Genomic DNA, 14,077 nt, shown 5'->3' on the forward strand with positions numbered 1-14,077 from the left:
AAGTTGTCCTGTATTTGGTCAACTGACTGTTGAATAATTGGCACAGCTCTCGATGCCAACGTGAAAGAACCAGTAAAGGCAAAGAGTGCAATGGCCCGACGGTTAGGAAGGATACTCTGGTCTTGCGTGAATTCCACGGTGTAGGAATGGGTGGTATGTGTATATTTATTGAGGTGCAGGGATAATCCTTCCAGCATAGGGTAGTGGTTCGGAACTTAGACTTTGGAGCGGTACATTAGTGCATGACCTTGGAGACGTTCCTACCCTCTCCCTTTAGTTGTAAAATTATCATAATATCTACCTCCCAGGGCTGCTGTGCTTTGGAAAACGAAATCATAAATGTAAAGGACTCTGCCCAGAGCAAGCACTCAAGGCATAGGAATTATTTCTGTACCATTCAACAGCGTGGCAGATGCTATGAACGGGTGCCCCTGCTCTATCCTCTGTCCCTACCCCAGTAGCACATGCTAGCCCAATCCAACTGTTGGTAGCTGCATTATCTCTGCCAGAGGGCTTCCTCTGGCCACCAAACCTGCTCTGTTGCCCTCACAGCAGGCTGGAGAAGCTGAGGAATGAACAACTCTGGAGGTAGCCTTCTAGTAAGGTCAGACTGGTGTATACATACCCCAGATCTCCTGCCTTTTGACTGGAATAAATTAGAATCTGCCTGGCTCTGGAATTCCCCAGTGGGACTGAGTTCCAGTAATACACAGGGATGACTTTCTTGATAATGGACCTTTTGTTGGCTGTCTTCCCTTCTGTTTCTCTCTACTGCACTTCTCCACTTGCCACTCCTAAATAAGCTATTTGTACCCAAATCCTTCCTCAGAGTTGCTTCTGGGGAAACATACATTAAGACATTCACCTTGAACATGAGGAAAGACTTTCGTTGTCAATGTTGGACTCAGTCATGCCTATTTATACAGGTCCAGGTCCCCAAATTTCTACAAGAAACCTTCTTGCCAGCAGAATTTGAGGCCTTTTAAACAATTGAGTCATAAATTGTTTTTTTTTTTCTTCTTCTTAATTAGCACAACTGATCTAAAGGGCAACTCTCCAGGGGCTGCTGCAGTGAAAAGACTACCCATCTCTTCCAGATTTGTTCTCTTGACATAGTAATTCTTGATGTTCGATTTGCCATCTTTCTTACCTTGCGACAGAGTTATCTGTTGTCAGGCAGCTTTGACCTTAGAAGGTGGTGCGAAAAACATCACAACTCTCTCTCTGATTAAACACAGTATCTTTTTTTTTTTTGAGGAAGATAGGAAAAATAATAAATATAAACACTGAAGATTCAATCTCTGGACACTGTTTTGAACTGAATGCCTTCTAGTTATTTTTGAAAAAAGAGGAAGCATTTAATGAAAGTTTTGAAACTGGCAGTTATTTATTCCAGGAGCATTTATTGCTAGTGGGTGGTGAGCATGTGGGCCTGAGCCCTTGGCAATAAAAAGATCAGTGAGTCCTGCTCCCACTATGGCTGAGAAAACAACCATGTGAAACACTGACTAAGGTATGGGTTCTTTAAAACATATTTACAAAGCTTGCCTAACACTTTTAAAATTCTATATTTAACCAGCAATATCCTGATTAACTTTCCATAAAGTTATATGGATTGTTCAAAGCAACATTAAAAAATATTTTTGTTTTATTTTGACTTTAAAAAGTGTCCATATTATGTATTATGGTAAAGGAGGGAATGAATTAGCTTTTGATTTGCCATTTCTCATTGATTCCGTCTTTTTAGTGACAGAATGTTTAAGGGGAGGGACTCTGACATTCTTACATGAGTATTGATCTAGTTTTTCACTTCAACTTGAAAGGTTAAATCAGATGAATCACCAATAAATAAATGTTTTTGTCAAGGAATAGGTGTGGTCATAGCTTGTATAATAACTGAGGTAGGTGCAAAAACATGTGGTACTTATGTTTTGGGAGATATTTTTTGGTTAATAATTCCCAATCCTCCCAAATATCCAAAGTAGACATTGTAGAGAAAAATGCACAGACCTACTCATTCATGCATTTATTACTTCAGTGGATATTTATTAGCAGCTACTATGTACCAAGCACTGACCTAGGAGCTGGGTGTATAATAGGGTTCAAGAAACTGATATGAAGGCTTCTGGGTGGCTCAGTTGGTTAAATGTCCGACTTCGGCTCAGGTCATGATCTCATGATCCGTGGGTTCAAGCCCCGCGTGGGGCTCTGTGCTGACAGCTCAGAGCTTGGAGACTGCTTCAGATTCTGTGTCTCCCTCTCTCTCTGCCCTTCTCGTGCTCACGTGCTCGCTCTCTCTCAAAAATAAATAAACATTTAAAAAAATTTAAAAAAATAGAAACAGACATAAGACTTATGGTCCAACAAACAGATATTATTTAATTAAACAAATGAATGTATAATTATATAGTGAAGAATGTGTATAGTTATAAAGTGACACGTGTTCTGACGAATAGCAGTAGAGTTCCGTGAAATCCCCTAATAGTGGAATCTGACCTAGGCTGAGGAAGGAATGTTTGTGCTGAGACATGAAGGAGAGTAGGGTTACCAAGGCCCAAATGGGTTAGGTTACAGAGTGGGGGCTGAGAATGTTCCAAATGGAGAGAATAGCAAGTGCAAAGACCCTGGGGTAGGAGGGGGATGGTGTAATTAGATTCTGAAGGAAAGTCTGAGTCCAGAGCAAGTGTGGGCAGTGGGCCAGTTGAGATTGGAGAGAGAGGCTGAGGCTGTGTTTTGAAGGCTTTCTAAGTCATTTAAGGAGATCTGTCCTTATTGGGTGAGCCTTGGGAAGCCAATGAAGGGCTTCATATAGGAGGGAAATGTGACAGGTTTGTGTTTTGAAAAAACAGAAATACTCAGATTGGCACCAAATACATCGGGGTGGCGGGAGGGAAGGTCAGAGACAATACAGGGAGGGATGGAGAATTACTAGGCTGTGGGGGAAGTCCAGGGGGCAGATGGCAGTTCCTTGGAGTAGCGTGGAGTGACGGGGGAGAAAGTGACTTGGTTCTAGAGGTAGGTAAGATGTGAAGCTGACAGGACTTGGGGATAGTGTAGCTATGACAAGCAGGAGGGAGGGAGGTGTGGGAGATGGCTCCCAGTTTTCTGACTTGTGTTTCTGCATGCACGATGGTGCCATTCACCAGGAGTTGGGGGCAAGATCATAAATTCGCTCTTCAACATAATAATTTTGAAGTGCATTTGAGTCTTCTAAATGGAGGTTTTTTTTTTTTAAGTTTATTTATTTATTTTGAGAGAGAGAGAGAGAGTGTGCACACAAGTTGGGGAGGGGCTGAGAGAGAGGGAGAGAGAGAATCCCAAGTAGGCCCTACGCTGCCAGCACAGAGCCTGACGCGGGGCTCGAACTCACGAAATGGAGATCAAAACCAAGAATCAGACGCTTAACCAACTGAGCCACCCAGGTGCCACCTAAGTAGATTTCTTGAGCTGGCACGAATACATAGATCTGGAAACCAAACTGTTCATTTTTATTATTATATAATTTGTTCTTTCCAAGTTTTTAAAAATTAGATGAAACACTAGGAGTTTGTGTTTGCAAGGGCTTGTGTGCATTTCTCATCCATTTGTAATATCCACGTTAGCTCATAAATATCAGTTGAAATACATAAAATGGATTTGTCTCCCCACTGTAGATTAAGAAAACGCTTTTCTTGTGCTTTAGTACTCTGGAAGTAATTGCATGACGGGAAGTACTGAAATTATTATTATTTTTTAAAATTTTTTTTCAACGTTTATTTATTTTTGGGACAGAGAGAGACAGGGCATGAATGGGGGAGGGGCAGAGAGAGGGAGACACAGAATCGGAAACAGGCTCCAGGCTCTGAGCCATCAGCCCAGAGCCTGACGCGGGGCTCGAACTCACGGACCGCGAGATCGTGACCTGGCTGAAGTCGGACGCTTAACCGACTGCGCCACCCAGGCGCCCCTGAAATTATTTTTTAAAATTTTTTATTAATTTTAATTTTGAGAGAGAGTGTGTGTGCGTGTGCGGGCAGGGGAGAGCATGTGGGGAGGGGCAGAGGAGAGGGAGAGAGAATCTTAATCAGGCTCCATGAGCCCAATGTGGGGCTGAATCCCATGACCGTGGGATCATGACCTGAGCTGAAATCAAGAGTCAGACGCCCAAATGACTGAGCCACCCAGGTGCCCCAGTAAGCACTGAAATTATGATGTGTAATTTTAACTGGCAATTCCTTTGTAGTTTCTTCTAAACTTGAAATATAGGGGCGCCTGGGTGGCGCAGTCGGTTAAGCGTCCGACTTCAGCCAGGTCACGATCTCGTGGTCCGGGAGTTCGAGCCCTGCATCAGGCTCTGGGCTGATGGCTCGGAGCCTGGAGCCTGTTTCCGATTCTGTGTCTCCCTCTCTCTCTGCCCCTCCCCCGTTCATGCTCTGTCTCTCTCTGTCCCAAAAATAAATAAAAAACGTTGAAAAAAAAAAAAGAAATATAAAGTTGGTGTTGGCAGTGTGAGAAGTGGAGATGCCCAATGAATATCTGTTTCAATGTGACCATGTGTGTCCTCTGGCGACTTATTAGTCTGCATTTCTACCTAAACAATTCCCTCACTCCCATAAACTTACTGCTGTTCACCTGATAGTTACTTATGGTGTGCACTGGTCCAGGGGCTGGTTATAGAGCAGTGAATAAAACACATAACAATAGACAAAAATCCATACCCTTAAAATGCTTGAAAATGAGAATGAGTCCCAAGTTCATGCTCAGCTCAGACTTCTCTTTAAAGATTTAGACACATCTACATCTAACTATTCCTCAAATTCAAGATACCTAGAATCAAACTCCTTATCCTTTTGTTCTGTTATCTACTCCCTTGAATTCTGACTGTCCAACAGCCTGTGCATCCATCCTTCCACCCAGTTGCCCAATCCGGAGACCTGGGAACCACCCTTAATTTCTCCCTGTCCCTCACTCCTGAAACCTGTCAGTAATCCAGTCCTCCTAATGCTTCGAAAATTGTTGTCACATTTGCCCTTTTGTCTGGCTCCCAAGTGCCCCTGCCTAATGAAGTTGGTTGGCTCTCACCATCTCTTGCCTGGACTGTAAGAACTACCTTGCTGGTCTCTCTGATTCTGTATTGTATCCTTTAAATTCTTCCTCCGTGCGGCTGCCTGAAGGACTGGTTTAAAAGCAGATCTGGCTGTGATCCTCTTTAATGACTCTAAGCTCCTTAATGTGGCATTCAAAGCCCTCCACGATTGTCTTCTGCCCACATCTCCAGTTCACCTCCTCCCACCCTGTCCTTTCTTTGAACGACAGTAACAAGGAGGGGCCTGTGGTTACAATTCCCCAAACCTAGAAGGTCCTTCCTGGGATTCTTCATGCATCCCTGCTTCATGAATCCCATGCATCACTGCTGCTCAGCCTCTAAGACTAGGCTCATGTGCCATTTCTTCCATGAAACCTTACCTTGTCCTCTAACTCCCTCCCCAGGACCGGGCAGGCGGCTTCCACGGCGTCATGAGAGCGGTCCTTTATGTGCTATCTTGAAACTTCCCACCAAGCATTGGGGCTGCCTGTCTTCCTCATGTTTTGAAAGTAAGAACTGTATCTTGGGGCACCTGGGTGGCTCAGTCCGTTGAGTGCCTGACTCTTGATTTTGACTTAGGTCATGATCTCACAGTTCACGAGTTTGAGCCCTGCGTCGAGCTTTGCGCTGACAGCTTGGAGACTTCTTGGGATTTTCTCCCTCTTCCTCTGCCCCTCCCCACCCTCTAAATAAATAAATAAATAAATGTGTGTATATATATATGTAAAAGAACTGTGTCTTAGCCAATGAGTATAGCCTCAGTGCCTACCGTAATATCTGACACACAGAAGGCCAATAATCAATATGTGTTGAACTGTGCTGCTAAATGTACATTAGAATACTTTTCTATTGGGGAATTTTCAAGAATGTAATGTGTGATTTTTCTTTTCGTGGGAGCACGAGTGTAATGTAGAAGAGGCCCTTTAATCTATACTATATTTGAAATAGAAGGGGAAATAGGACTTTCTGCAAGAAAAAGCTCTTGTGTGTGGCTAAAAAAAGAAAAGGTTGAGACCATGAAAATGCTTTGGTATCTAGAAATCACAATATGCTATTGTTTTTCTTTAAAAGAAAATTGACTTTTACAAATGTCTCAAATGTAATAGCAGCAGACGATATAGCCAGCAAGGGAGTCACTGATTATTTTACATTCTGAAAGCTTCGGCTTCCAGACAGGCTCACATTGTGCTGAATCTGGCGTCGTCCTCTCTTGACAAAGATATGTACACAATTGATTCTATCACCTAGTTCTTTCCTGTCTTCAACTTATTTTCCTACAACAAAGGATGGAAAATATTCACAACTCAGAACATATGTATATTTGGAATAGTTGGTCCTTTCTGGGTTTTTTTTTTTTCTCCTCTGAAAAAATGTACTTTGATCTTCAGTGTATCACATGAAGGTCCTTTGAATGCACTACCTAATGGGGAAAATAAATAAGCCAAGAGCTGCTGTAACTTAAGATGTTTGCCTTGAGAACGACTGGTCTTTCTGTCAGTCTGTCAGCCTGCCTGTGTTTGTGTGTGAGACTCCATTTTGACTGCCAGTGTTTTGTGTAAGTAAAGATTTTCTTTTAATATCTAAACACTAGCTTCTCCGTGCCCTTGCCAGTTGCTGTACAATTCTTTTGTCCCTTAGCAAGGACGAATTTTCTTTGTTTCTTGTTCAGCTTTGCTTGCTAGAGCTCTTAGACAGCTAAGGAAGACCTCTTCACAGACTACAAAGGATGACTTTTATCTCTCGATTGATTTAGTCAAAACATCTTCAAATTTCACATTGATTTGGCGAACATGGGAACATTTAAGGTAGAGTGGATGCTGTCGTATGCTGCCCAATTTCCCCCTTCAAGACAGGGCCCTCATTCTCCAAGCTGCCAGGAATGTTGCTGATAACTCACAGGGAAGTCGCTCTCTGGGAATTGATGTCAGACCAAGAAAGCTGCCTGAGCAAGGTATGCTGCTTCCTTGACTTGCCCACATATATCTGAGTCCCAGAAGTCTTTCCTGAGAAATCCAGCCTAAGACACAGGAATCAGACAATGAATCAGTTCAGGGGAAAGATTGGTATATTAGCCAGAGTTCTTCAGAGAAATATTACCAGTTGGAGAAACATCTACATCTTAATATATGTTTCATATAATGTATATTTCAATATGTTGGATATATATCCTTGTATATGCCATATAATATATATCCTTATATATGTAAATATCATATATTCTACATCATTCCATATATACTATTGACTTTGTTTCTCTGGAAAATATAGGGTTGACCCTTGAAGAACACAAGATTGAATTGGGCAGATCCACTCACACATGGATTTTTTTTCGATACAGTATAGTACTCTAAATGTACTTTCTCTTCTTTATGCTTTTCCTAACAACATTTTATTTTCTCTAGCTTACTTTAGTGTAAGAATTCAGTATATAATATATAATATATAAAATATGTGTTAATCAATTGTTTATGTTATCAGTAAGGCTTTTGGTCAACAGGCTATCAGTGGTTAAGTTTTGAGGGAGTCAAAAGTTATACCCAGATTTTTTTATTGAGTGGGTGATGAGTACCCCTAACCCCCATGTTGTTTGTCAACTGTGTATATATATAATATATAATATATAATATATAATATATAATATATAGGTAGTGTATACATAACAAATTATACATGTAGTACATTACATACATAACACATATATGTAATAAATGAATCTCTATCTAGCTTGCTAGCTATCTATCATCTATACAAATCCATGCCTGGAGAAGGGGATGGCTAAACAGGGACCAGGAAGACTCCAAATGTGTATAGGGTTTCTTTGAGGGACATTGGAAATATTCTAAAATTAGATTGTGGTGATCTAATTCAGTGTATATTTGAATCAGTGTAAGTGTCATGTCAAGCACAATTGCCTTTTTTCAGCTTAGCTTTTTGGAATGTTTGAACACAAACATTGCCTTGGAGATCATCTGGTAGCTTTCTGACTAGAGACAAACCATGGATTGAAAAAGTAGCAACTCTGTTGATTGGCTGAGACAATGATGACTGAGAAGAGAGCATTGGAGACTGAAGAGTCCATAGTCTTTTTTTGGGGGGGGTGGGGAGAAGGAGAGTGTGAATGAGGAGAGGGGCAGAAGGAGAGGTAGAGTTTCTTAAGCAGGCTCCATGCCCAGTGTGGAGCCTGATGTGGGGCTTGATTCCACCATCGTGAGATCATGACCTGAGCCGAAATCAAGAGTCGGACGCTTAACTGCCTGAGCCACCCAGGATCCCTGAAGAGTCCATAGTCTAAGGTTGTTCACTCACAAAAGCACTTTCAACTCTGAATTTTCTCCAGTTCCTTCACTTCTCTATGCAGGTAGAGAGTGGAGGGAGATAAAGCCTCGCAGGGCCAGCCACAATGCATGGTGAATAGCACATAGCCTGTTGTGTTAAGGATATGCTATTTCTGCTTTATTCATGGTTTCCGGTATCCTTCTAGACCAAACATTTGAACCTGTTGGTCCTTTTAGCTGTAGCAGCATGTTGGGCTAATATGTTGGGGGAGTAGTCTACTAACAACAGATATTTATGGGCCATTTACTGTGTGCTAGGCACTATTCTAGCTGCTGTGGGTTTCTGGTGAACCAGTTTGATCACGGATTATAGAGTCAACATTCGTTCCCCAAAAACCATGTTTTTGGATGGATTGTGTTTCATGGATTGTGCTAGGCTCCAACTAACAATGAAAACTCACAAACAAAATTGCAAGTATAGCGAATCATGTTTTAACGAGTTGTGGAGTCAAATAAACCTAGCTAGGCAATCCCAAACTTCACCTCTTACAAGTTGTGTGACTTGGGGAAAAATTACTTAAGCCAAGAAACCTCAGTTTTCTCAGCTGTAGAAGGGATATAGAGTGGGGCAACCACCTGTGTCATTGTGGCTTGTAAAATTTTATTGAGGTAACAGATCTCACTGAACATCCAGCTCAATGCTGGTCCTCACTATAAACAAATAATAATTCCCTTTTAATTTTTAGCTTACTCCCATGGATTTGGATTATGGTGTATGTAGAAAGCCATTTTATCTATTTACTTATGTATTTATGTATCTATGTATCTTTTTATGTATGTGTGTATCTACCTATCATTGTTAAGAGTCTAACATAATTCTTTTACTTATTTATTCATTTTTATTGAAGTATAATTAACATACATTATTATATTAGTTTCAGGTATACAACATAATGACTCAACAATTCTATACATTACTCAGTGCTCACCATAAGTGTAGTCATCTTCTGTCATTAAACAACACCACTCCCATCTTACTGACTATAATCTCTATACTGTACTTTTCATCCCCATGACTTATTTACCTTGTAAATAAAGTAAGTTTATACCTCTAAATGTATAAACCCATTTTATTTTATCTATTATTATTATTATTATTAATGTTTATTTTTTAGAGACAGTGTGCAAGAGCAAGTGGGGTAGGGGCAGAGAGAGAGAGAGAGGGAGACAGAGGATCTCAAGCAGGCTCCAGGTTCCATGCTGACAGCAAAGAGCCCAATGGAGGGCTTGAACTCATGAACTGTGAAACCATGACCTGAGCCAAAGTTGGATGCTTAACCGACTGAGTACCCAGGTCCCCCTATTTTACTTTATTTTTTATTTCAAAGTTTATTTATTTATTTATTTATTTAGTTAGTTATTTTTTAATTTTTTTTTGAACGTTTATTTATTTTTGGGACAGAGAGAGACAGAGCATGAACGGGGGAGGGGCAGAGAGAGAGGGAGACACAGAATCGGAAACAGGCTCCAGGCTCTGAGCCATCAGCCCAGAGCCTGACGCGGGGCTCGAACTCACGGACCGTGAGATCGTGACCTGGCTGAAGTCGGACGCTTAACCGACTGCGCCACCCAGGCGCCCCATCAAAGTTTATTTATTTATTTTGAGAGAGAGTGCATGTGTGCAAGTAGGGGAGGGGCAGAGAGAGAGGGGGAGAGAGAATCTTAAGCTGGCATCAAACTGTCAGCACATAGCCCAATGTGGGGCTTGATCTCATGAACCATGAGATCATAACCTGAACTGAAATCAAGAGTTGGGTACTCAACTGACTGAGCCAGCCAGGCGCCAGTATAAAGTCATTTTATTTTATTTTTTAAAAGTTTTTTTTAATGTTAATTTAGTTTTGAAAGAGAGAGTGAGCGGGGGAGGGCAGAAAGAGAGGGAGGGAGAGACAGAATTCCACTCCAGCTCTGCACTGACAGTGCTTGAACTCACGAACCATGAGCTCATGATCTGAGTTGACACCAAGAGTTGGACGCTCAACTGACTGAGCAACCCAGGTGCCCTAGGAGTCCATTTTAATAATTTGTAATTCAACTTCCTCATTTGTAGGTGAGAAAACATGTGCCCTGGAAAGGTTATGAATCTTACCTAAGGTCGCATAAGTAGTTAATGACAAGGTAGCACTGAAGGCCGGCCCAACTATATCAATTCCCAATTCAGTGCTCTTCTACCACAGCACAGTAACTTAGGAGATTTGTTTGTTTCCTGTCTCTGTTACTTGCATTCTTAGGAGGGCTTAGCATTATTTTTAAACCTGGATATTTCACTGTGGAATTTCAGAACATTAAAAAAAAATAAAAAGTCACTCTAATCTTATGCTGATACCAATCCCAGGAAACTCCTACCTCTACCTCTTCTCTGTCCCAGGAGGGGCTCATTTAATCTTTATTTTCAGCCTTATGTTAGTTCTCAATCCCTGACAGATTATTTATCCTGTTCCCAATGTAGCTTAGTTTTGCAGTTCAGGTGTGGTGTTTAGAATGTCTAAACAGGATGGCAGGGCCCCTTCTGAATAGAAGAGCTCCTTGGCCACACTCAGTGGGTTATCTCAGAGCCCAGGATGCTGGATGTTGCTCATTGGGCTTGCTTCTCGTGGGGAACACACCCAAGAGGGCACACCCAAGACTGTGCTCTGTTTGAGCTGCCCTCTGAGGATCCAGGGCATGATTGTGAGGATCAACACAGGCCTGGCTACTTGCTTGCATGGGGGAGAGGGTTAAAAAAAATACACTTAACTTAGTATCTCAAGACATTGTATGGTCACCCGTAACACTTTTACATGGGTAATAAAACTCTAAGGCCTAGAGATGAGTAAGTATTGCAATACAAAGAGCTCTGGTGAGTTTGTGTCTTCTTTCTTGCTGAAGCTAGATATGAGAATAAAAGATTTTTTTTTAGGGGCACCTGGGTGGCTCAGTCGGTTGAGTGTCTGACTTCATCTCAGGTCATGATCTCAAGGTCCGTGGGTTTGAGCCCCATAATGGGCTCTGTGCTAACATCTCAGAGCATAGACCTGCTTTGGATTCTCACTACCCCTCCCCTGATCACACTGTCTCTCTTTTAAACATTAAAAAAAAAAAAAAAAAGACGTTTCCTCAGACCCCAGAGGAAAGAGTACTCAGAATAGAGGGACAAAGGAGTGAGCCATGGTGCCGTGCCGTCGATGGGGAGGGGATATTTAAATAACCATGGCTGACATTTGGGGAACGCTCTGAAAGAATACGGGTCTCCTTAGAAAGGCACATCACATGGACGTTAAAATCTTGTAACAATTTGAACAGCTGGCCACGCTGGAGTCCCGAAGCGTAGTGCAATCACTCCAGTTGTGCAGAAGCCTATGGAAAGCAAAATCAGAGCAGTATGCATTCACGAAAGGTCTCAAAACTGGCCCTGCAGCAGGAGCAAAGCTAAGATGATCGTGTGGAGGGAGTGTTTAACAAGCACAAAAAAAGCAACCTCGGTTATTTTCTCTGAGCGACACCACATCACCAGGGAGAAGTGAATTTACTGGTCCAATGAGAGCATCAGAGCCTGGAGAAGAACCCAGGTCTTGGACAACTTCCCTCAACTGCTCTTTCAGCTACCAGTGTTCCTCTACTTGAGCCACACGTTAGAATCCCCTGGGGACCATTAAAAAGTATGAATGCCCTGGCACCAATTCAACCCCATTAAATCAGAATCTTTGAGGGAGGGGACTGAGTTTTATTTTTATTTTTTTAAAGAAGTTCCCAGATGATTCTAAAGTGCAGCCAGGGCCCAAACTGCTGTGCCACACCCAGTCATCACGTTGTCCCCTGTGCCAGCTACCTCATTGACCTGCTGATCCCATCACACCTGCTCGCCTGACTTCAGAGCCTTCATCTAGCTGCTTGCTTTCTGGCTTCGTGCCCCTTCCTGTTTCTCCCCTGCTTCTCCCCTGCTTCTTACACGTGTGGGGTTGAATTCTTACTATGTGCAGTTACTTTGTGCTCGACATCTCACTTTATCTTGGCAACACCCTCGGGCTGCACTCCTGCTTCTCCCAGGTGGTGGAGGGCGTAACATCTACCATTTATTGTGGGCTGTTGTCTCTAGAAGTGTCCCTTGGATGGGATGAATTGTGGCTCCCAAAAAGATACGTCATATCTTGGAATGTCATATCTAAATGAAGGCTGTCCAGAGGAGATCATCCTAGGTTTAGGATGGGCCCTAATTCCAACACAAGATCCTCATCAGAGACACCTTAGAGAAAAGGAGGAAGAGGCCATGTGAAGCCAGAGGCCAAAACTGGAACCAAAAACCAAGGAATGTCCAGAGCTGTGGGAAGCTGGAAGAGACATGGAAGGCTTTTCCCCATGAGTCTTTGGAGGGAACACAGCCCTAGTAATACCTTGATTTCAGACCTCCAGCCCCAAAAAGATGAGAGGATACAACTTGCTTATTTTAATCCACTTAGTTTGCAGCATTTGTTAAGGTAGCCTGAGGATACCAATAAAGAGGCTTGCTTTCTCAATACCCTTCTTCTTGTTTGGTTGTGTCTGTGGCAGACAACCATCCAATTCAACACGCTTCCTGTGGAATCATCAAGTTCAACCTTTTATTACTATTAAATCCAGAAAGCTTTGGGGTGTCCACCAGGACAAAGCACTCCCCGTCCTCTCTCCTTTCCAGTTTTCTCTTCCTTATCCAGACTGAACAGCACCCACGAAGGACCACCTCAGAATGGTCATATCCCAGCATCTTCCAATAATTTTACAGGTTTTAGTTTTTTCATACCATGTTTCCTTTATTTTTTAAAAATTTTTATTTATTTATTTTGAGAGAGAGGAGAGAGCAAGAGAGAAAGAACATGAGCAGTGGAGGGGCACAGAGAGAGAGAGGAAGAGAGAATCCCAAGCACACTCCCCACTGTCAGTGCAGAACCCTATTCGGGAGCTCGACCTCATGAACTGTGAGATTATGACCTGAGCAGAAATCAAGAGTCAGACACTTAACTGACTGAACCACCCAGGTGCCCCTCATGTTCCCTTAAAAGGAACAAAATTTATGCCTGGTTATAGTACATAGTTGCAACAATTTAGAATAACTTCTACCTTTGCCTGCTGGCTTCCTCTATCCTCCCTCCCATACCCACCTATGATGACCACGGATAACCAAGGACAGTCTGGTGAATATCCTGCAATCCTTTTTCCCAGACAGATTTTTTTGCAAGCAATAACTGACTGACAGGGAACGTAAGCTCTGGGATGCCTGGCTGGTTCAGTTGGTAGATCTTGCAACTCCTTTTTTTTTTTTTTAATTTTTTTTAACGTTTATTTATTTTTGAGACAGAAACAGAGCATGAATGGGAGAGGGTCAGAGAGAGGGAGACACAGAATCGGAAACAGGCTCCAGGCTCTGAGCGGTCAGCACAGAGACCGACGCGGGGCTCCAACTCACAGACCGCGAGATTATGACCTGAGCTGAAATCGGAGGCTTAACCGACTAAGCCACCCAGGCGCCCCAGAGCTTGCAACTCTTGATCTCAGGGCTGTGAGTTCAAGTCCCACATTGGGTGTAGAGACTACTTAAAAATAAAATCTTAAAAACGAAACAAAACAAAAAAACAGAAGCTCTGACACAGATGGAAACAGAACATACTTGTTCAAGCAAGCAGGGGTGGGTGTTTATCTCTCTGAAGAACCCTCAGGATACAAG

This window comes from Felis catus, chromosome D4 (assembly GCF_018350175.1).
Source record: "Felis catus isolate Fca126 chromosome D4, F.catus_Fca126_mat1.0, whole genome shotgun sequence".
In the NCBI taxonomy this organism is placed as follows: Eukaryota; Metazoa; Chordata; class Mammalia; order Carnivora; family Felidae; genus Felis; species Felis catus.